At 33.8% G+C, this 24,546-nt stretch overlaps 1 pseudogene; it reads left to right on the forward strand.

The window, feature by feature from the left end:
• Nucleotides 1–20,106: 20,106 nt before the first annotated feature.
• LOC141561845 (ras suppressor protein 1 pseudogene) lies at nt 20,107–20,899 on the forward strand (annotated as a pseudogene).
• Nucleotides 20,900–24,546: the final 3,647 nt, after the last annotated feature.

The raw sequence follows: 24,546 nt of genomic DNA on the forward strand, positions 1-24,546 counted from the left end.
ATTATGGGCAAAGGATCTCACGCCCTTCCTGGCAGACTGCAAATAATTGCATAGTAAGTCAAGTTGTAGTTGGCAAATTCCTGTTTTGTTTACTATAACTCTTTATTGTTGCTACTGTTGTTGTTGGTACATGGGAGATAAACCATGGTCAGGTTCATTAAGAACAAATTTTGGGGGGCAAATTTTGAACCTGAGTTCAAATCTGGTCTCAGATACTTAACACTTCCTAGCTGTGTGATCCTGGGCAAGTCACTTAACCCCAGCCTCAGGGAAAAAAAAAAAAAGAACAAATTTTGGTACATAAATCAAAATATATTAATAAAATATGTTTTACAACATCATATGATAAACATGAGGCAAGAAAGGTTAAATGATTTACTTAGGGTCAATAATAAGAGTCAAGCTAATAAGCTAATAAGAGTCAAGCATCTGAGACTGGATTTGAACTCAGGCCTTTCTGCCTCAAGAATTGTTGCTCTATCCACTGTAGCAAACATAATATACTCTCAAATATATGTCTCTGAAAGTATATGTGTATATATGTATGATTATAGATCTCCATGCATGTGTAAACATGTATAAGTATTATAAGTATACATGTATAAATGTATGTATGCACATAAATATTTATGTATATGCATTTTCATATGTACGTATATGTCTTATATTGTAATTATGTATATATGTTCAGCATGATTATATATATATATATTGTATTATATATTAAAAAACTATGTCTGATAGTATGTATATATTAATATGCATATATAATTGTTCTTAATTACTCCCTTGTGGCCTTCTAAGGAAGGCAGGAGAGGAAGAAGGAGGAAAAAAGAATAAAGTAAAAAGTATATAAAAGAGAATAAAAGAAAAGCTACAAGGAAGCAAAAAAATAAAAAAAGATGAACAGTTTTGAACACAATAAATACTATTTTTAATATAAGTTTACCTGACATGGAATATGTATTGCTTTATAAATTGAATGCTCATATATTTTACTTTGTACAAGGAACTTTTTTTATTTTCTTATTTTGTATTTAATTAAAAAAAAAAAGAAAGAAAAAAGAAACCTGAAACCTATTGCAGCCATTTATTTTCCCAGAAAAAAAGAAATCTAAGACTATGCAAATAATGTCACAACTCAGCTGAGTTATAACCTTGGTAAATAAACTATTCTCTGTGAACACAAAGACCAATTTTAGCAAAAAATAAATAAATTTACTAATGGTAATTCAATAAATCAGTATCAAATTCATAGAAAAAGAATTCAGTGAAAATATATATATTTTTTTTTTTTCATTTGTTTTCCCTCATTCTCATTCCCACCATCACCCATCCCCACCTTTTAACCTGGTTACAAAAATTTCACAATTTTACAATCTGATGCTATAATGTATTTCTTTTGGAATAGTATATAACATTTTGTGTACAGAGTGTCAACAAAGATGACCATGGCTATAAATTAGACAATAAATATAAAACTACAGGATGTCATTAGGAGTCATCTATTATAATCTCATTAATTTACAGAAAAGAAAATTGAGGCATGGAGAAACTTAGTGGTTTGCCTAGCATATATAAATCACTATAAATGTGCAGGGGTTGAATTCAGATCTCTCAAAATGTAGGTATAATATTCAATCCACTTTGTCATACTTCTCATAATTAAAAATTATTAGTTGGATTTATGCTTTCTAATATAGGGAAGGAAATAAGGATTTATTTGGTGTTAGCTTAAAAAAGCCAAGGTCTCCCATTTTATATAGTTCCATCTTCAGTTGTCTTGACCTATAAATTATTACTGGACCCAGATGGCTCTAGAGGGAAAAGTGAGCATAGCCCTACCTCACTGAAATCCAATTCACTTGCATTTTATGGAATCACCTCCCTGATGTCATGGTATTGATATTCCTAAAGCTCAGGACAGTGCTTGGCACATGCTAAATGGTTGGTAACTGACTTAAGTTCTTACTAGAACTTAACTTTCCTCTGTCTATTGATAGGATAATATGAACAAAAACTACATAGTTTTGAGAAGGCCAAAGTGTGTCATTATCTATGCCAGTAGAAGGAATACACACATCTATAGCTTCATCAAAGTATCAGCATATATCGACTTGTATAAGTAGCCATCCTCTCTACTAAGTTCAATTAAATTTAAACCTTTTAAGGAAAAATTTTGCTTTATTTCTGCCTTTTAATCCCTAGAAGATTAGCTGGCACATAACAGTTGTTTGAAAAAATCTTTATCGAATTGATGCTGTGTTTGTAATTGAAAAGAACCAAAAATCAGATGTAATATTCTAGATTCTTCTGCTTAATTTCTACAATTTGTGGTCTACCCAATTTAATTTTTAAAAATCCCAAACCTGTATTTTAATTTAATTAACCTTTCTGAACAAGAGTGGCTAACATTCTCTCTACTTGCAAAGCTCTCTGAACTTTAGCTAATTTGTTAAATTGGATGGGCATTTCATTACCAACTTCATACTCAGACTCTTCAAGTTTATAGGATGAAATCATATTTAATGAATATAATCTTCTTCTAGATAATAGTGAGGTCCATTTATAGACCACATTTATCTGAGTAAGATTTTGTTGGGAGAAAAAATGGCAAGTTTTAAATCAGAAAACAATGCAAGTTTTTGTTTTGTTTTGTTTTGTTTTGTTTTTTAATTTTCCAATCAAATTAATGGGATGATCTACCATTGAAGAAAAAAAGTTCAAAACATTGGAAATTCCACAAAATTCACTGTGAATAATAGAACAGCTTTTGGAACACAGGAATGGAAACAAATAGAAAGATTATATTTAAGGATTGTTTAAGGAATTGATAGCCCATAATAATCACATATTGCTTTATGTCATATATATATGACTGTTTTCATGATAGTGAGCTTGGGGAATTATGTTGTGTGACTGTTTCCATTTTACAAAAGAGAAATTTGAGAGTTTTACAAAGTGTCATGTCCAGGGTCACAAAACAGGTGACTCATAAAAGAATCATGCTCATGTATCCTTGTTAGAGTAAAGGGCAGATCTCAAGGGCAAAAGAACTCTAAGGCTTATTCTTCCAGAGCCTGATAAACAGGGCATTGATGGTATTGAGTAAGCCTCAGTAACAAGGGAAAGCCTCCTAGTTCTTGATGATCATGCTTTATCTCATGCACTCTCAGACACATGACTTGAGGACTATAAAAAGGGGGCTGCAGAAGACAGGGGAAGGTAACTCCAGAGGGAACTCAGGGGAACTCCAGAGAGGGAGAAACTACAAGGGAACTCCAGGGAACACCATTATGTAAAGTGTTAGAATAAAGACCAGTTGCCACATACTTGAGTGACTCGGCTGTTCTGTGGGGAACCTCTAGAGAGGTAGTTCTCTGACTGAGATAATCAGAGCCAAAGGCATCCAAATACCTGGTGAAGGTAAAAGCCAGTTGACCTCCACTGAGGTGAGCAGCGAGGAGTTAATATATAGTGATTCCAAGACTAATACAAAATACATTTGCGTAATTCCCTATTCACTTAGAAGAAACTGAGATGTCTGTATCCAAAGAGAATTAGGAACTTGCAGAACTGTGTTAATCTCAACTCATCTAGTAAATAGCATCGTTAGCTTAACTAAGGCCCTAAACTTTCCAGATCCTTAGATGTTATTGTCTTGGTTTTTTTATTGAAGTGACTTAATTTGAATAAGGTATAAACTCATAAGGCAATAGAAGCAACTTTTCATTGGACCAAGCAATTTGAAACCCCAAAATGATAAGTGACTTCTTCAGAGTCCTAAAGGAAATAAAATCCAAGGTGAAACAGCCTATAAATCCAAAGCTCTTCCTACTACAACCTAGCACCACTGCCAATTTCACTGAACATTTGAGGAATATGCATGTTATTTCATTTCTTTGTCATCTCTACTTCTGCAATTCATCAAAAGGATGCTGATTGAATTGTGCATATGCACACTATTAAAACAGAAGAAGACAGCTCTATAGCACAGCACAAAGTTATGGTTTGGAATCAACCCAGAAATATAAACCACCTAATAATTTCATGGCTAATCCATTGATTGTAAACCTTTAAGCCCTTAATTATTAACAAAGGATATTAGATGTAGAGAAGAAAAGCATAATAGAGGTCATCAAGTATAATCCCTTTCATTTTACAATAAGGAAACTTAAGCTCAGAGTTTTAACTCACCCAAAGTCAAATAAGTATCAAAAATAAATGTCTTCTTCCAAAGCTAGTGCTTTTTGAATTGTTCCATACTACTGTTTTAGAACTTCTAAAATGATGCGAATGACAAACATATATTATGGTTGGACTCAATTCTAGCTTAGAAAAATCTCTGGTTTATTCTAGCACAACTTTGGGTTCCTCTCTATCACAGTATCAATCAATTTACATAGGTCTAAAATAAATAGTGATTGGTGCAAATAGAATAAACTTTTTTATCCTGAATTTAGATGTGGGGTGGGGGAAAGAAAAGGAGAAATTAGGGTGAGAGTGACCTAGAAAGTTTCTGTCAGTGTGATTCCCAGAAGACCAAACCACAGAGACAGAATTTGATTTCTTGGGCCATTACAACTCCAGTATTTGCTGAGATTTACTGTCTAATTTTTCTTTCTAGGCTGGCAAGATGCCAAGGCTTGAGGCAGCAGAAGATGAACATCTTGCTTTTCATTTCTAAAAAACAACTGGCTGTTCAATGGCACTGGAGAGGGGAGAATAAATCAAGGATCATCCTCCAAATTCATGGACTTGTGTTTAAACTAAGGAATCATGTTTATCTTCTTACAAAGTCTCTTCATTGTTTGGGACATCCACATACAATTCTCTCTACTACGTAATAGAATGAAGAGGTCATGATTACTGATGCAGACAGGACATTTGTAGGGCAAGCCTTCATGTTCATGTTATCAATTTCTGTCTGTTGGAGGGGCATTTAACCCCCAACCCAAGGTCATGGCTAGATTATCTACTGACCCAAATCTAGCCAAAAAGACTAGTAATTGTATCTCCAAGTAGTCCACCATTTTTTTTAAATAATAGCTTTTAATTTTCCAAATTCATGCAAAAATAGTTTTCAATGTTAACCTTTGCAAAACCATGTGTCCCAAATCTTTTACCCTCCCTTTCCCCAGCCCTTTCTTCTAGATAGCATGTAATCCACTTTTGGGCCGCATTAAAACATGTTTAGGTTAAACATATGCATTTTTTTTCCTAAACAAGTAATATGAGATCAAAAAGGGAAAAAAAATGAGAACCAAAAAATTGCAAACAAACAACAACAAAGTTGAAAATATTGTGATTCACATTCAGTCCCCACAGTCTTTTCTGAACACAGATGGCTCTCTCCATTATAAGTCTGTTGGAATTGCCCTGAATCATGTCATTGATGAAAAGAACTACACCCATCAGAGTTGATCAACAAATAATCTTGTTATATTTGTGTACAATGTTCTCTCGGTTCTACTCACTTCACTTAGCACCAGTTCATGTAAGCTTTCCAGGCCTTTATAAAATCAACTTGATGATTATTTCTTATAGAACAATAATATTTCATAAATTCATATATCATAACTTATTCAGCCATTCCCTAACCAATGGGCAACTACTTAGTTTCCAGTTCCTTGCCATTACAAAAGTGCTGCATTTTTACCAATGTGGGTCCTTTCCCCTTTTTTTATGATCTCTTTGGGATACAGGCCCAGTAGAGACACAGCTAAATCAATGGATATACAGAGTTTGACAGCCCTTTGGCATAGCTCCAAATTGCTCTTCAGAATGATTGGATCAATTCACAACTCCATCAGTTATGTATTAGTGTTGCAGTTTTTTCAATCCTCTCCAACATTCATCATCATCTTTTCCTATATCTTATCCAATCTTAGAGATATATAGGTACCTCAGAATTGTCTTAAATTGCCTTTTTCTAGTCAATAGTGATTTAGATCATTTTATATGACTAGAAATGGCTTTAATCTCTTCTTTTGAAAATTACCTGTTCACATCCTTTGACCATGTATCAATTGGAGAATGGTTTGCATTCTTTTAAATTTGAGTCCATTCTCTATATATTTTAGAAATGAGGCTTTTATCAGAGTCTTTGGATGTAAAATTTCTGCTTCCCTTCTATTCTTGACTGCATTGGTTTTGTTTGTATGAAAACACTTTTTAATTTATATAATCAAAATTATCCATTTTGCATTTCTTAATATACTCAAGTTCTTCTTTGACCATGAATTCCTTCCTTCTTCACAGACCTGAAAGATAGACCATTCCTTGACATCCTAAGTTACTTATAGTATCATCCTTTAAGTATAAATCATGAACCCATTTTGATGCTAACTTGGTATAGGATATTAGGTGTTGGTCAGTGCCTAATTTCTGCCATACTATTTTCCAATTTTCCATTTTTTTTTTTTAATCAAAAGTGAGTTCTTTTCCCAGAAGCTGTAATCTTTGGGTTTATCTAACAATAGATTACTATAGTCTTTGACCACTATATTTTGTGAACCTAATCTATTCTATTGATTCACTACTCTATGTCAATCAATTCAATACCAAATTGTTAGGTTCTTACTAAGTGCTAATGAGATAATGAGAGTATAGGTCTTACTAAGTGCTAAGTTGGTACTTAACAATTCTCTAGTTCCGGCCTTTACTGGAGTTTTACTTCTGTGAACTCCTGGAGAGGGATTTTACATGCTTAGGAGGAGCAACTTCATTGGTTAAGTAATGTTTCCCAGAAGCCCTTGTTATCCCATGCCCATTCTCTGGGAGGAGGGGGGGGCAGGAGAGAGAGAGAGAGAGAGAGAGAGAGAGAGACAGAGAGAGACAGAGAGAGACAGAGAGACAGAGACAGAGACAGAGACAGAGAGACAGAGAGAGAAGGAGAGAGGGAGAGAGAGAGGGAGAAAGAGAGAGAGACACAGAGAGAGACACAGAGAGAGAGAGACAGAGACAGAGAGACAGAGAGAGAGACACAGAGAGAGAGAGACAGAGACAGAGAGAGAGACAGAGAGAGAGACAGAGAGACAGAGAGAGACAGAGAGAGAGAGTGTGAGTCTTGTCTGAGCCAGACCTGAGGCGGCTCTCTGGAGGGAGAGAAAGAGTCTCTAAAAGAGGTCAGAATTGGGGGCAGTTAATGATAGCAGATCTCCTCCCAGAGAGGGATCGGCAGTTTCTGGAGACAACAGAACATTACACCAAATGGTTTTGAAGACTACTGCTTTTTAGTATAGTTTAAGTTCTGGTACAACTAGGCCATCTTCATTACATTTTTTTCATTAATTCCCTTAAAATTCTTGACCTTTTTTCCTTCCAGATAAAATTTGTTATTATTTTTCAGCTCTATAAAGTAACCTCTGGGAAGTTTTATTGGTATGCCATTGAATAAGTAGATTATTTTAGGTAAAATTGTCATTTTTATTATTTTAGCATAGCCTTCCTATGAACACTTGATATTTTTTTAATTGTTGAGCACTAACTTTATTTGTGCATGAAATATTTTGTAATTGTGTTCATATAGTTCCTGGACTGATCCACTCTTTCTAAAGTCCCACCAGCTGATATGCTACTTTAAAAGGTCTACACCATTTTATTATATGATATATTACTCTAATTTTCATCTCTTGTAGAAACCACTAGGATAGTACATTAGTGCAGGATGGTACAATGGAAACAGAAAGACTTCTGAACCTTCTAAGCCTCATATGCCAAAAGACCTAAGCATGTAACTCTTCATTTAGTTGTCCCATACTGTCTTAAGTTTTTGACAAGTCTTAAATCTCTAATCAAAATAATTCATTAAAAAAAGTAAAACGAAAAAACAATCTACAATTGCTGTCAATGTCAGAAAGTGAAGGTCATAGTTTTAATTGACTAGTTGGGTATTAAGCACACACTAAGTAGTATAGCAACATTCTTTGACTTCAATCCAATATGCTTTCCACTGTGACATAATGTTCCTACCAAACTAGAATTGGTTATACATTTTAAGAAAGTAATTAGCATTGCCAATATATTTAAATGAAAAAAAAATGGAGTTTTAGTTCCAAAGCTTGCTAATTGCTGAAGGATCCTGAGAAATTATATAATTTTATGCAAATTATATTTCTTTCTTCATGGCAATATTCCATTATTAAACAAAGTCTGGCTATTTTTTGACATAAAGTTACAAAATTATGCATTAGGTGGGAAGGGTTGTCAGTAAGTTAAAAATCACATGGCTCTATTTTCTAAGGAAAAGTAAAAGAAAGATCACAATCAAGAAGGTCTCTGGACAACAGTTTTGAGAGAAATTAAGAGTTCATAGACCAGTAAATTTTTGTGAGAATAAAAATACATGTCCTACAGAATTGCAACAAAAGATAAGAAGAACAGAAGAAGTCAAAAAATCTCAGAATGATCAAACTATAATAGACAATAGATGTCCTGTAGACCTAAAAAAGGAATCATTCATAGTAGTGAATCTCTTAATAGTAAAGTGTTAACAATGGTACTTTATTTGTACTTAGCTGTTTGCATTTTAACACTTCTTTTAACTAGTGGACATTTCCCTTTTGTTTTGTTTTGATAAAGAATCATATTGGGGGGACATATAGGGGTTTGAAAATACCTTCTTTAACTTGATTGAGAATGAAGAACAAACAATAACTACAATTTATTACTCTACACCATTTTTTGGTATTGAAAGGACTTGAAAATGCTTCTTCCACATATAAACAAATACTACCATCTAGTGGCAACTAACAAAAGTAGGAGTATATTGCCCAGAAGTAAACCACCAGTAGAAATTTTAGCCCTATGCTCAATGGCTCTCTACCTTAGCCCTATCTCCCATACCCTTCAATGATTAGGGAATTGTAATATATAATTAACAACGGGATCACTGAAAGTTTATATATAATCACACATTTTTATTATAAAATGTATACACATATATCTACATACATATGTATGAAAGCACACAAATGCAGTTGTATATAAACATTTATGATGTATAAGCTATTTAATAATCTTTGAAGCTTAATTTGCATCATGAAAAATGTCTCTATCACTTTCTTAGGACTAGAAAATCAACAAAATAATAAATCAAGATTGAATTCATAATTTTTGCTGAATTTAGAAATACTCACCAAAAAATGATCACTAGTTTCAATCTGGTTCCATAGCAACCCTGACTTCTTTTAAATAAGTTCACTTTTTTTGTAAAGAAGAATTGGAGTTCCTTCTTTCTCATGTTCACTGCACAATAGGGCAGCACTGATTAGAACTACAAAATTCACTCCTCTTCAAGTGGATTAAAAAAAAAAACTGACAGATATCAATGAGTACAGCTTGATATTAAATTATTATTTTTAAATTAATATGGCATTTCCTATATTTGGGAACTCGTGTTGATGCTAACTTTATTTAGGTCTCATGGGAATTTTTGTAAGAGGATGAATAAACTAAATCAATGTCCTTCCTGAAGCCTACTTCGTTGATATGTAGCTCTTAGGAGTGGTGCTGATGTTGATGGTGATGATGTTTTATGAGAGTGAGACTGATATTTACTGCTTTCTTCAATTATTTCAGTCATGTCTTAATTTTTTTGGTGACCCCATTTGGACTTTTTCTGGGCAAAGATACTGGAGTGATTTGCCACTTCCTTCTCTACCTCACTTTACAGCTGAGATAAGTGACCATCCCAGGGTAACACAGATATTGTTAGACAGATTTGAATTCAGGAAGATGAGTCTGGCTAATTCCAGGCCTGGAACTCTATTCACTGCATCACCTATCTATTAAAAACTTACAACCTATTTCATCTTGATTTTCTCACTTTGCTATTGGTTAGTCATTTCCAGTTGTGTCTTGACCCTTAAAACTTCCAAGATTAAGTGACTTGTCCAGGGTAACAGATAGTAAGTGTTGTTTTTGTTTTTGTTATTTGTTAATTTGTTAATTGTTGTTGTTTTCATTTACTTCTTGTAATGATACTCTTGGGCAACTATATGGATATTAGGAGATTCAGCAAAAGTAAATGAATAACAACAAAGTTCATAAATTTCACAAAAATTAAAGTTGGATTTCAAACCCCAGCCTGACTCCCCACTCCCCATGTTTTCTACTATATCAACATGATATATTTAAACATGATGCTACACAGCCTCTATAAAGTTCAAATTCCTACTACTGGTTTAGAAATTGAATGGAAATCAAAACTTAATTTCAAACTGCATTTTGGAAACATTATAATTCTATTGTCTCATTTGCATATAAGTCAATAATGATTCACTGACCTAATGAAGGTCACACACTGTGACAAAGTTAAGAATCTAACCTGTCTCTTCACTGCTGGTCCAATCTTCTTTCCAATAAATAACATTTACTTCATCCCATATGGTCCTTATGCTGAGACAGTTTATTGTCATGTAAATCAAGTCTTGATTACTTTTTTTACACTTTGTGGATTTGTAATAGAATTGTTTTGCATATCTAAGTCTTCAAATTTCTGAGGTCTAAAATTTAGAAATCATATTCCTTTGAAAGAAGGGTTGCTTCTTTTTCTTTTCTTTTTCTTTCTTTTCTTTTTTTTTTTTTTTTTTACATGCATCCTTAGGACATACCTTAATGCCTGGCTCATAGTCAGTGCTTTAAAAAATGTTGATTAATTGATTTATAAGAAAAAAAGAACTAGTTATCTAGAAGTGAATGAAGAACATAACAATAATTAAGGAGTGATAATAAGCAAAACAAAGCAAAATGCAGAAGGGTTTTTTCCAAAAATAACAGATTTAATTCTATGTTATCTTTATGCTGTATATCAGATTATTGTTTATGCATGATTTATTATCTTTGAAAGTTCCCTGGGGTTTAAAAACTTTAAGTTGCTTGACACAGATAGAATATATGAAGCAGGATTTGAAATTAGGTATTTTGATTTCAAATTTAGTACCCCATCCTTTGTTTCCTGCTTCTTATTAGATCTATAAGGGGACTGGGTGGAAGAGAAATGGGGAAGAGAAAGGAATGAATTATATATGAAGAAAATGATCACAGACAATTTGTAGACCTGCTGAATTATATGCCCTTTAATTTCAGTAGTCTCTGATTCCCAATCAAGAGCTGTTAATTTTAAAGTTAATAGGATACCAAGTGAAATGTTAACAAACATGCTTTTTTTGGCTCAAAGGCAAAATCTTTGAAGGATTTCTTTTTATATTTTTGATGAATTATAATCAGGTGAAAAATGAAGTTTGGATTTGATATAGGTTAACAAAATTGGACTTGAATGACAGATATTTCCCTAGGATGTTTCTATAATGAATACTTTGATGGATTTTTAATAATGTTTATACGATCACCTCCATTTAACTTGAGGAGGGGAATATTAGGTGTTTTTCAATTATTATTTAGCAATGGAATTAAAAATGCATTGGTACCATTGCTGACATTTGATGGAAATGGAAAAGAATAATAGGAGCTAGAATGGCATATAACAAAGAACACTGGGTTTGAAGTCAGCAGAGTTTTGACCATCAAATCAATAAGCATTTATTCATGCCTACAAGATGCTAACTACTGCTATTTACTAGCTTTGTTACTATCATCTCTCTGAGCCTCAGTTTCCTTATCTATAAAATGGCATGACTGATACATGTGAGGAAATTGCTTTGTAAATTACAAAATTAATCAAAACTGTAAAATTAGTTGCCTGAAGTTGACTCATGGCCATGTTATGGAGTGTTTATTCTCAATTTTCAGGTGTCAAAATTAGGGGATAGGGACTGTTATAACTCACAGGTATATAGAACGAAGATGGAGATCTATAGCAAGCAGTCACAATGCATTCTCTTGAGTTCAGTTAGTCAAACAAGCAGCATTTCTTAAATTTCTCCTGGCATTATACTAAGCTTTGAGGATTCAAAGAAAAGCAAAAATTATCTGCCCTCTAAACCTTACATTCTAATGGAAACATCAACATGGGGATGTAAAAGATACAGATGAGGTTTATGGGAAATCATCTCAGAATGAAATCAGAAGCTGTTACCAAGCCCAGGAAAGACATCAGGCATATGGTAACATTTAAGCTTAGTTCCACAAGACACTAAGGACCTTCAGAGATTGGTTTGAATAGGTAGAATATTGGGGGATAGCATTTATCCTACTCTTTTGACATTCATCAAATAGTTATTGAATTTCTACTATGTGCACAACATGGACCCTTTGTGATTGCTTTACAGTAGACAGAGATTTGACTGAAACATACAAGTGACCATGGGAATCATAACTTAAAATTCTAAACAGCATTATCTTCATCTCTAGGTAGTGTATGATTAGGGTCATTGCCCATTGCCTATACATTTCAATAAGCTTATATTGACAACTGCAAAATCTTTATACAAAATTTTAATAGGCAGAGTTGCTTTTTTTTTTAATTCTCATTTGATCATTATCATTGTCCAGCCTTCAAGGAGCTTAACACATAATAGAAGGGACAACAAAGAATAAGCAAGACATTCATACTTTTCAAATGTTTAACTGTGTCAATGATTTGGATAAGCACATAGATGGTAGGATCACTGATTTTGCATAATTTTGCATAATCAATTTTGCAAAGCTGGAGGGAACAGCTAATATACTGACAGAAAGTCAAAATCCAAAAAAGATCATGATAGTCTAGGGCATGACACTAAATGTAATAAGATGAAATTCAATACAGGAAAATTCAAAGATTTGTATTTGGATATAATGCAAGTATAGGATGGGGGGGGAAGATTAAACTTCAGGTTTTCTGAAAAATAGATCTAGAAATTTTAGATACTGTAAATTCAATATGAATGAATGAAAAGTATGATATACAGACACACACACACATACACACAGCTCCTACATTTTTGGATTACATTAATAGGAACCATAATTAACAGGATTATTGTTCTATAAAAAATAATCAGCAAGATGATTTCAGAGAGGCTTGGAGAGATTTACATGAACTGAGACTAAGTGCAGTGAGTAAAACCAAGAGAACATTTTATACAACAAGAACAAGATCATGCAATGTTCAATGCTGATGGGTTCCTTTTCAACAGTGAGGTGATTCAGGCCACTGTCAATGGTCTTGGATGAAGAGTTCTATTTATGCCCAGAGAGAGAACTATGGGGACAGAGTATGAATCATAACATAGTATTTTAATTTTTTGTTGTTGTTGTTTATTTGCATATGGTTTTCTTTCTCATTTTTTTTCTTTTTGATTTATTTTTTCTTATGCAGCATAATTGTGGAAATATATGTGGAAGAATTGCATGTGTTTTATCATATATTGAATTGCTTGCCATCTAGGCATTAGGGGAAGGGAAGGAGAAAAAAAATTGGAACACAAGGTTTTGCAAGGGTAAATGTTGAAAATTATCTACACATATGTTTTTTAAAGTAAAAATCATTTTAAAAAATGAAATATCATTCATCTATTAGCTATGTCGTTTTTCTTTTATTGTCTTTATTCTTTTTGCAGAGGCAGTATGGTATATTTAATTAAGTACCAGCCTCAAAGCCCAGAAAACATGGTTCGAGTCTTTCCTTTGGCATATAAGGGATATATACTTTTGGAGAATTCAAATAACCTCACAATATTCTAGGATAATACTGTAAGATTTTAGATGGTAGAAAAGGTGTCTACTGCATGAGTATATCAAGCTCCTTATTCCAATAAAATAACAGATCATTTATTTATGCTTATTATTTTATTAACATTTCAGATTACAACTGGCACTGATAATTGTGAATCTTCAGTGTATTTTAAGTATTCTGTTATATAAATTTTTGCTATTTATTTAACAGTTCCCATCTTGATGGACTTTTATGATATTTGTCACTTTTTTCATAACTTTGAAATACTTTGAGCTTATAGATCTGATTTTGGTCTTAACACAGTTGAGGCAGATACTCTACAGCAAAAAAAAAACAAAAAACAAACGAAAAAAAAGGTCAAAAAATTTGTGTGATTTCCTATGTATTTATGGCATTGTGTTGTTCTTTAACTATTCTTAGTGTTTGCAGTCAGGCAATGGAAGAGAATTCTTTTCTGAGAGGTTATTGCAATGGTAAGAATGATAATTGTTTACTTTAGGAACCCTGGCACTTTTATTGCTAAGTGATTTGCATTCACATTTGAATACCTACATAAATTATGAGTCCATCTGTACCTCAACTCAGGAATCCATCTGTATTTAGGCTTACCAAAATAACTGTGCTATTTTAAATGTTGACATTTCTTTATTTATACTTTTTTTTTTTTTTTCTACCTCTATCCCCAATCTATTATTCTTATTGCATTTTTCTACACATCCAAGGAGAAAAATCTTGGGATGAAAATAATACTGAGTGTATATCAGGGATATAAAAGGCCAGGTTTCTAAACCTGCCATAAATTAAATTAAGATAACCATATATATATATATATATATATATATATATATATATATATATATATATATATATATATATATATATATATATATACATATATATATATATATATATATATATATATATATAAAATAACCATATAATTAAGGCATAATAATTTTTCATGAAGTGTTTTAGGTAGGATATTTGAAGCATTGAAAAAATAAATGAAAATTAATCCTTCTTCCCAAGTAGTTAAAAAAAAAAATTGGGCTCAACAATTCCCAAATATTTTCCTTCATGGCATGCCATCCATTTTTCTCCTTATCATTCTGTAGATAGTTTCATGGAATTCAATCATATAAGGTTTGGGCTAGCTTTCTGGAGGACCTTGGGATCAATCTCAGTCCTTGGTCTTAGTGGAGAAGTGATGAAGGAAGGACAACCAGCAGGAGGCTGGTCAAAGATGGAATGAATCATTTCCAGTCCTTCTTAGTCCTTATATACCTTGTTATAATTATATCATTACAGCATATTGATTATCTGTGAACAAGAGAACCATTATATCATCAGACTAAGTACTAAGTATATGCATACTAAAGAACCAACATCTCATCAATTTCACTGAGTTAACACCTTGTTGTAAGTATCCTTGTTTCAAGTATATTTCTCCAAAATTCTGGCCCTCTGCACAGTTATATCCAGCAAGTATTTAATTAATCTGATATCTAGGTAAATGGGATAGGGTTAAAGTTATAGACTCAGGCTATCTCTAAAATTTCTTTTTACCATGTAACAATACCTGAAATTTGGAATCCTATGATGATAAAGATGATGTCACTGAGTTAAAATGCTCTTTGAAAGTTGCCTTTTGAAATTACTTCTCTGAGTAAAAGAGAGGCAGGCCTTGAAAAGTTACAGAAATTCCCTTTGGTTTTCTTATTTAAAACTACCAATTCAAATAAATTTCTCTTGACCAGGGGAGAATATCCTCTGTAATTCACAGAATCCTTCAACATATACAATAGTTGGATATTTTAAAAGTCATCCATTAAGTGTGATTATACTACAAAGGGGGAAAAGACAGCTTTAAAATACCCTGGAAATAATAGAAATAGATTGAAGACATCTCACTGTTTAGAATAACCTAGTTTTGTGAAACAATGGAGGTTTTAAAATGTTTATTTAATAGAGTTGGTTTTGTTTGTTTGTTTGTTTGTTTGGTCAGCCATGCCAAAGTCAGGAAGACTATATCTGGATGCACACACACACACACACACACACACACACACATACATATCCACATGAACATGTGTAATGTATATTTAAACATATATACACCATGCATACATACATGTATAAATGTACACATATCTACACATAAACATAAATATGCATATATACATATATACATATACACATTACATATATATGCATATATATGTCTCACAGAGAGAAGAGAAAAGAAAGAGAGAGAGAGAGATGGAGCTATAGAAACAGTGTCGAGGACTTACTGGTACCTATGGAATGAGTCGAATGAGACAACCTTCTCTTCCCTGAGTTCAAAGTTGGTCTCAAATAGTTACTAGTTGTAACTAGTGACTCAGTTCTCTTTGCATCAGTTTCTTAAATATAAAATGAGTCAGAGAAAGAAATAGCAAAGCCCCCCTAGTATGTTTGTCAAAATATTCCCAAATGTGTTCGCAAAGAATCAGACTTGTCTGAAAAACAACTTATGTATGTACAAATACAAATGTATTCAAATATATAAATGCATGTATAAAGATATATATGCATATATACATATATATGTCATGTTACAGCTTTATATTGAATAGAGTGTTTGCCTAAGTGAAATATGTGTTTATATATATATGTATATATGTATATATACATAAACATGCATGTATACATATATATATGATATCAAATGGAAGAATTGAGAAAAATCCCATCTGATTTTTATTCCACTTTTACATCTATGACTACATTCTCATAATATCCATAAATATTCAAATTTAACAAAAATATAATGAAGTTGTATAATTAAGAGCAAGTTGCATTTGATATATCTACAAAGGAACGCCCACAATGGTAACTCACTAAGCTAGTTTCCCACTGCTTTCAAGGTGACAATTAATTGTCACAAGAAGCACCATGTATCACCATTATAGTAGCCCTTGTATAAGTTTTGTCATTGTTTCTTGCAGAAATAAATGAGGGAGAATAAGAAAAAAATTTTTGTAATGTTTTCTTGCTTTGAGGAAATTGAACTGAATACTAGTATAAACAAGTACACTATTATGCCCCAAAGTAAACACATGATAGTTGATTATAATATCAACTGTCATTTAGATAGCCCTTTGAGTGCTGTTTTTTTTTTTGTTTTGTTTTTGTCAAATAGTACCTTACTGAATTTCACAGCAACCCTATGAATAATGAATTAATATTTTTTTTTCCATTTTTTACAGGTAGAAAATCTGACATTCAGATAGGTTTAGTATCAGGCTTGTGACATCACAATTAAATGTCATTGGCGGGATTAAAACCCAGGTTAGATTCCAAATCTAGCATTGTGGCTATTCCTCAAGACTGTATCTTATCTGACTACTCTACAATTTTGTAATATCCAGAATAGATTCTGATTTTCAGAGGAATAATTAGCCATAGTGAAAAGTCCTAAGAATGTCCACTTCAAGAACATTTATAAAACCCTTAAGCTTCCACCTTGCCTCACTGCCTTACTTCCACATATTTTAACTACATATTTGGATATGACAGTGAGACTATTCATGTTTTACATAAGCCAAAGATGCACTTTGAGAAGTGGGTATTTCTTCCTGTTCCAGAATCTTATGTTGACTTTGTCATTCTTTTGATGTTCACTTGGAGTCAAGATCTTTTGTGTCCTGCTGTCTATAAACAGAGGGAGAAACTATATAATATTTTCAACTGTTAATGCTATTTCTCTATGTAGAAAATAATTAATTAAAATCCAACCTGACAGGGACTGAAGTTCTACTAGATTAACACAAAATTGGAGGGTATGACAATAAGGAGAAAGAATAATCAAACAAACCTTATTAAATAGATTTTATTTCTAAGAGCTAAAGTGGAGATTGTATAGCATGTGGATTTCATACATTATCCTTCAGATGGGAAATATTATATTAACTCCCAATCTGCCAAGCCCTATTAAATAATTTTAGAGTATTGTGATTAAGCAAGAAGAAAAAGACAGAAAGAGACAGAGAGACAGAAAGGGGGAGGGGAAGAGGGAGACGGAGAGAGGGAAAGGTAAAAAGGAAGTGAGGAAGTGGGAGGAAAAAGGATAAGAAAGAGAGAGAAGGAGGGGAGGGGCAGAAGAAGGGGAGGGAAAGACGGAGAGGGGGAAGAGAAAGTTAAGGTGCTAAATTTTAGAGAACCTAAATTTATAAATCATGACCTCAACATTTACAAACTGAAGGAGAAATGTGCTGGAACTCTGTCTTCCCAGAAATCAGCCAGAGTCAGGATCACTAAACGTCTTTATTCTTGATCTTTTATAGTCAAGGTTAGGGGATTAAATGGAGAAATCTCCACACACACCTTCCTCCCTCAAATGCCAGGAGAGAGAGATAGAGAGCATCTCAATTTTCTCTTCCTTCTCCTACTTCCCCCCACACATGTCACTTCCCCCTCTTTGTCCCACCAATCAAGTCAGCACAGAACTGCTGGGGAGGGTCAACCTTCAAACAAGTTAATAGGAAACTATCCAATTGGCAATTATTCTCACGTGCTTCATTATCCAAGTGCATTTGCTCAGTTCTAGCCCTTTACATCTCCTGCTTTCTTTTGTTTTAGACCACAGGTGGTCACGCCATCCCTGACTTTTCAGGAAGGTGAGAACCCCAAAAAGGAGGTGATCACCCCCCCCCGACTTCTCAGGAGGGGAGATGAAAGCACTAAAAAGGAGATAATCATGCCCTTCCTGACATCTCAGGAAGGGAGATGAAAAGCACCAAAGTGGGGATAGCTAGCGGGTTTCTGGATTGAAGGGCCTTATTAGAGACAAGTATGCACAAACCCATCAGCATGGGAGTTATTACATAAGCACATAGCAATAACACAGAGGCTATTAGTGATGACTCTCTCCACAGTCAGTGCAGGCTCGATGTGGTGTAACAAACAGGAATTGTACATGCAAGTAGTGATATAACAAACAATATAAATAGCTGGGGTGGGTCAACCTTCAAACAAGTTAATAGGGAACTGTCCAATTGGCAATTAGTCTCACGTGCTTCATTATCCAAGTGCATTTGCTCAGTTCTAGCCCTTTATAGAAATGCACATTTTTTTTTTCTATGAATCTAATCCAATATGTGTCCATTGAGTTATGTGTAAAATGCTGTAACAGGTGCTGGGATCCAAAGACAGAAATGAAGTCGTTTCCACATTCATGTTGTACATGTAGATATATGTGTCAGGTTATTTCATGCATTAATTTCAATAGGAAAAATCAGGTCAAGTCCATAAATGTTCATTCTATAGCTACTTTGACCCAGATTCTGTGTTAACAACTGGGGAAACAAAGGAAGACCAAACAAACAAGCAAATCCATCCTCTTAAGGAATTTACGTTCTAAAGTGTTTGTGAGTGTATATGTGTGTGTTTGTGTCTGTGTGTGTGTAGAGGGAATGTGAACATATGCAAATAAAATACAGAGAATAAATCATAAATAATCACAGAAGGAATCATTACTGTTAACTGGGATAAGGAAACCCTTCTTATAAAATGCGAGCTTCTAACTGGGACTTAAAGGAAACCAGAAAGCCAAGAGCAGAGATGAGGAAGGAGAAAATTTATCTTAGGCAATAGTGACAATGCATACATTCCTGAGATGGAGTGTGACATCCAAAAATCAGCTAGTAGACAACTGTCATTGGGCCATATATGGAGAGTAATGAGGTATAAGAATATTGGGAAAGTAAAAGGAGTTATGAAGGGCTTAAAAAGCCCTTCTTTTTGATTTTGGAAGCAATAAAGGGCCACTGGAATTTAGTTAGTAGAGATTTGAGAATATCTGATCAGTTTGAAAGCTGAATAGAAGTTGAGTGGAATGGGGAGAAGCTTAAGGCAAAGATATCAAAGTGGAAGGGGTAGGTAGAAGAACTTTTGCCATATTTCATGGGAATTATATAGAAACATTCAATTTCAGATTTGAACTGTAAGACAATCAATAAGAATTTGTTAAATACTTTGTGTTTCACACTAAGCCAAGAGCTGAGGATGCAAAGAAAAACAAACATTCACTGCCTCTAAGACACAAACATTCTAATGATGAAGACTACATATATAACAATAGTGGAAAGAATTATAAGACAATTTTATGCATGTAAGGAAGAGTTTCCTAACAATCTGAATCATTTCAGAGTGGATGGGGCTGCTTCTGACTTGGCATTCATATGGATACTTGATAACCATGCTGAATTTGGATTCTTTTTTTTCCTCCTGTGGATTAGACTATCTATTTTCTGAGGTTTCCTCCTATTCTGTGATTTTGTGATTCTTTTAATTTTCATCAGGAGGAATTCTCAATGTAAGAGGGGCCAGAGCTGAGCACTATAAGATCTGCTCCACAGTTGGGGTCTAATACAAGTGTGTTTAAATCTTCTGAGCAGCCAGAAGCCTTAGCTTCTTTCTGATTGGTGCTGGTGCCCTTAACAACCATGTCCAAGTCCTAGAAGAAACTGGTGGACAAGAGCTGAGACAAAAACAGCTCCAGTTATGCATGACTTCAATATCTTGTCCATGATGGATGTCCATGATTATTTTTTACATTAATCCATATTACACAACTGGTTCTAAGCCACAAGAAGCGAACAAGGGTGCCATCAAGCATGGCAGAGCCAAAGAATCTGGAAGTGCTAACCTCTTTTCAATAAGTAAATTGAAAAGCTACCCACACAGATCAACAGATTTCAAAAACTGAAACACCTGAACCTCAGTATGAACAGGCCAAATACTTTGCCTCAAGGATTTGACTTTTCCCTAGTCCTGGACATCTTTGACTTGGCTTTAGAGAAACTTGAAATATGATTCTCATCCTGGAGATGTCTTTTCCCTTAGCTATCTGAGTGTATTTTATCAAAGTGACAGTGATTTTGAAATATCTTTGGGAAGCTCCAAAAGTTTCAGATGCTCAGCCTCAGAGATGATGACTTGATATCATTGCCAAAAGAAAAAAAATAAATAAAAATGGAGGTACTTGTGTAATTGAAGAAATTAGACATCTAGAGGGTATTGCATGATTGACCTACCCCTTAAGCTCAGACATTTGGATTTCACTAATGAGAAGGAGGTATTAAAAGCAGAGAATAAGCCCTGGGTTACTTCAATTGCTGACAAGTTTCAACTTGAAATGTCTCAGTATTTGAATATATTTGTTTGGAAACATATAAGTATTTTTATGGTGAATACATGCAGGCAAATCTAAAGCTTCGAAAGATGAATAACAAATAAAAAAATCAGATGTAAACTTCTATCTCTCTGTTTATCTCTGTCTCTCTGTCTCTTTCTGTGTCTCTCTCTTTCTGTCTCTTCTATCTGTTCCCAACTCTGTTTCTCTGTCTCTGCCTATTTCTTTGTGTCTCTCTCTGTTTTCTGTCTCTGTCTCTTTCAAACTTTGTCCCTCTATCTCCCTCTCTGTCTCTCTCTGTTTCTAGTTATCTAAACTCTAACTCATGTCTTTGGTTTTTCAGTCCTTTAGGAGAATGCTTCATTGTTGTAGCTGCCTGTTTGTATGCCTGTTAGTGGTGCCAAATAAAGAAATCTAAGATCTATTTTTATTGCGAATTCCAAAGACTCACCTTTGAAAACCTAGCACAGGGGTTCTCAAACTACAGCCTGCGGGTCAGATGAGGCCCACTGAGGACTTTTATGCGGCCCGCTGGGTTATGGCAAATGGGCTGAGGCAGAGACAGAGTGTGAGTTTTTGTTTTTACTATAATCTGGCCCTCCAACACTCTGAGGGACAATGAACTGGCTCCCTATTTAAAAAGTTTGAGGACCACTGATCCTAGAATAAGAATCATAAAATTCCATATTATCAAGAAAAATTAAAATTATATAACCATTTACTATACTTTAACACTGTTTATTATTCTATTCATGTGTACATTAACACATGTGCAATGTCTTTTCTTCTATTAAATCATACATATATAATCCCTTGTGCTTTCATTCTAATATCACCAAAATATTATATTCCTTAGAATTTTAATAATTTCTATTCATTTCAAAATTCTTTTTGCATCTTAACCCAGACTATCTCTTTACTCCATTCCAAATGAATTAATTCTGCTCCATTTTGAATTATTCTCTCCCCATGTATGATATCTATTCTTGATTGTCCAGCATTTTAGTCCAATATCTCAAGCTAACTTAAACATAATTTATTTCATATATAACAAAGACAATTTTTTTTAATCTTGAAACTGAGGTTTAAAGTAACTTAACAAAGTAGCAGGACATAGTTTTTCACTTCCATGTTTGAAAGCTTAAGGTTAAAGTGGAAATTGCAATTATATTGTTTCTATCTTCTGTCTAACATCTTTCAGATCAATGTCATCTATTTCTTTTTAAATTTCAGTCTAATCTAGTATTGTGAGCTCTTATCTAAGGCATGGTGGGATCTATTTCTACTGAATATATCTATGATATCATTCGTATAAAGAGTTCCTGGGTAAGGAAATTCCCATTACCAACACAGATCTATATATCCTCTAAAACATAACTTATTCTATAACTTATAGTCATAAAGAGTTAAATGACTTGTTCAGTGTTTGTTGAGTCATATCTGGTTCTTGTTGACAACATATGAGGCTATAGCAGCAATACTGGAGTGGTTTGCCATTTTCTTCTCTAGTGGTTTAGGGCAAACCAATTAAGTGAATGTCTGAATTTGAACTTGGCTCTTACTGCCATCAGATCCAGATTCTATACATCCACCAAGCCACCTCAAGCTACATGGCTGGTTTGTGTCAAAAGGAATATTGTGTTCAGTTCTCCCTCCCTCCCTCAATCTGTGCGTGACTTTCTACCAAATACCATGCTCTATTTTCTGGGTATATATGTTTTAATATAAAGTATTACTTTACTGTACTGCCAATACTCCTTAAATGGAATCTCATTGAAAAAACAAACAAACAAACAAATTAATTAATGAATAAAAGATGAATCACATTCAAAGATGGGGACTTGGTTTGGAGGCTGTCTTTGATGGCAATTTTAAATTGTACAAGTTCCTTCTTTCTAAGCTTCATTTTCTTCATACATAAAATGAGGGGGTTAGATGAAATTGTCCCTCAGGTCTTCCCAATTCTAATTTTATCAGCCTTACTTAAATTTACTTTGCTTACTTACAATTACTGATTTTATCAGACAGTACTTAGAAGCCACTCCGTGATATATGAGTGAGCTTTTATATGAGTGAGATTTTGTTGGGAGAGTTTGTCTTAAGTTTCAACCAATATAGTATATAGTTTTCATTTCTCTGAAGGAAAGGAAAATATATGACCACCACCAGAAGGTACATAAGACAATTTGACAGACCTGGCAAATGTTTGGGAATCAAACATCTAAGCATACATCCCATATCCTCACTCCCTCTCCTTCACTTCAGCTTTTGCTCCTGGTCAGTATAAATATATAAATAACTGTTCTATCTCAGTTATCCAATTCATATTCAAGGCCCAGATCACTTGCTTCACAATCACAATGTTATTTTGCTCGCTTCCCAATTTCCAAAATTGCCATTCAACTTGAAAACTTCCTTTTCATATCCACTCATTGTTGTGACTATATTATCCAACACTAAGTTTATAATGATTTGTTAGCCCAATATATATCCATGACTAATTTCCTTCCTTTATGTTTGGTTATGTTCACTTGAACTACTATTTAGAGTTTGTCCCAGGAGAATTCAAATTGGATGAAGAATGGTGCTTGATAAAGATTTTGACATCCAAGAAATTTGACTCAAATACCAGTTGTACTTCTTTTAAGTTATGATACTACACATAACCCACTTGATTTGTTTCTTCACATTGTTGTGTCACAGTTCTCTTTTAATGTCCTGATCCAGTTTCCCTGATTGTCCTATTCAGTTACTCTGCCTCAGGTTATAACCATTCCCTATTAATGTTTGATAGGATAAAGGTCTTATATCTTAGACATTAGGCTATACTTATTCCCTCTTAATGTTTGATGGGATAAAGGTCTTTATCCATTTTAGACATCATTAGAATATCAGGAGCCTCTTCAGTACCTCCCTCCATTATGTCATCCTAGGTGCCTGCTTCCATTATGTCATCCTCATCCTAGGTTCATCCCCCTATTAGGTCATCCCCATCCTGGTATCTCTACCTTTATGTCATCAGTTTTATAATCCATAAAATAATCTTGTATCTCACATTCAGAGCTTTGAGACCATAGTCTCATTCAGTCCTGGGACCAAACCATGGATCCATTTGGTCCCAATAAATCTCTCCCATTTAATAAAGTATTGAATTGTTCTCTAATCTCTATCTTGCTCAGTTTCTCCGGCATTACAACATATGAATTGAAAGTATTTGAACAAGATGGACTCTAAGATCTGTTCCATCTCTAAAACATATATATAACCAATACCCATGACTAATTGAGAAGGTAGATTATTTACTGGGGAGTTTGAGCATGCAACAGAGTTTGTGTGATGTACTTTCATTATCCTTGGAGGCAAAAAAAAAAAAAAAAAAAAAAAAAAAAAAGACAGATTAATGAAGAATATAAGTATTTGCTATGAACATGCTAAGTGTCAAGAGATAAGAGCTCCCCTACCTTAGATTACATTCTAATCTAAAAAGGAAAATTGGAAAGGAATGAAGAGAAAGGACCAGGAAAGATTCCTGGTACAAGTTGAGGTTGTGAAAGCTAAAGAATGAGCTTATCTCAAAGTGGAATTAGTCTTATTGAAGATGATGTGGTTTCAAAGATATGACCAGATTCTCTATGGGGCCACCAAATGATGGAGTTAAGCACCAAATATTGGAAAGAGGGAGTGTGAATTCAAAAGTATTTGGCGATCTCAAGCCAGTGTTAGAGGTTGTCTTAAAAAATGGTTAGACTTT

Source organism: Sminthopsis crassicaudata, chromosome 3, assembly GCF_048593235.1.
Source record: "Sminthopsis crassicaudata isolate SCR6 chromosome 3, ASM4859323v1, whole genome shotgun sequence".
In the NCBI taxonomy this organism is placed as follows: domain Eukaryota; kingdom Metazoa; phylum Chordata; class Mammalia; order Dasyuromorphia; family Dasyuridae; genus Sminthopsis; species Sminthopsis crassicaudata.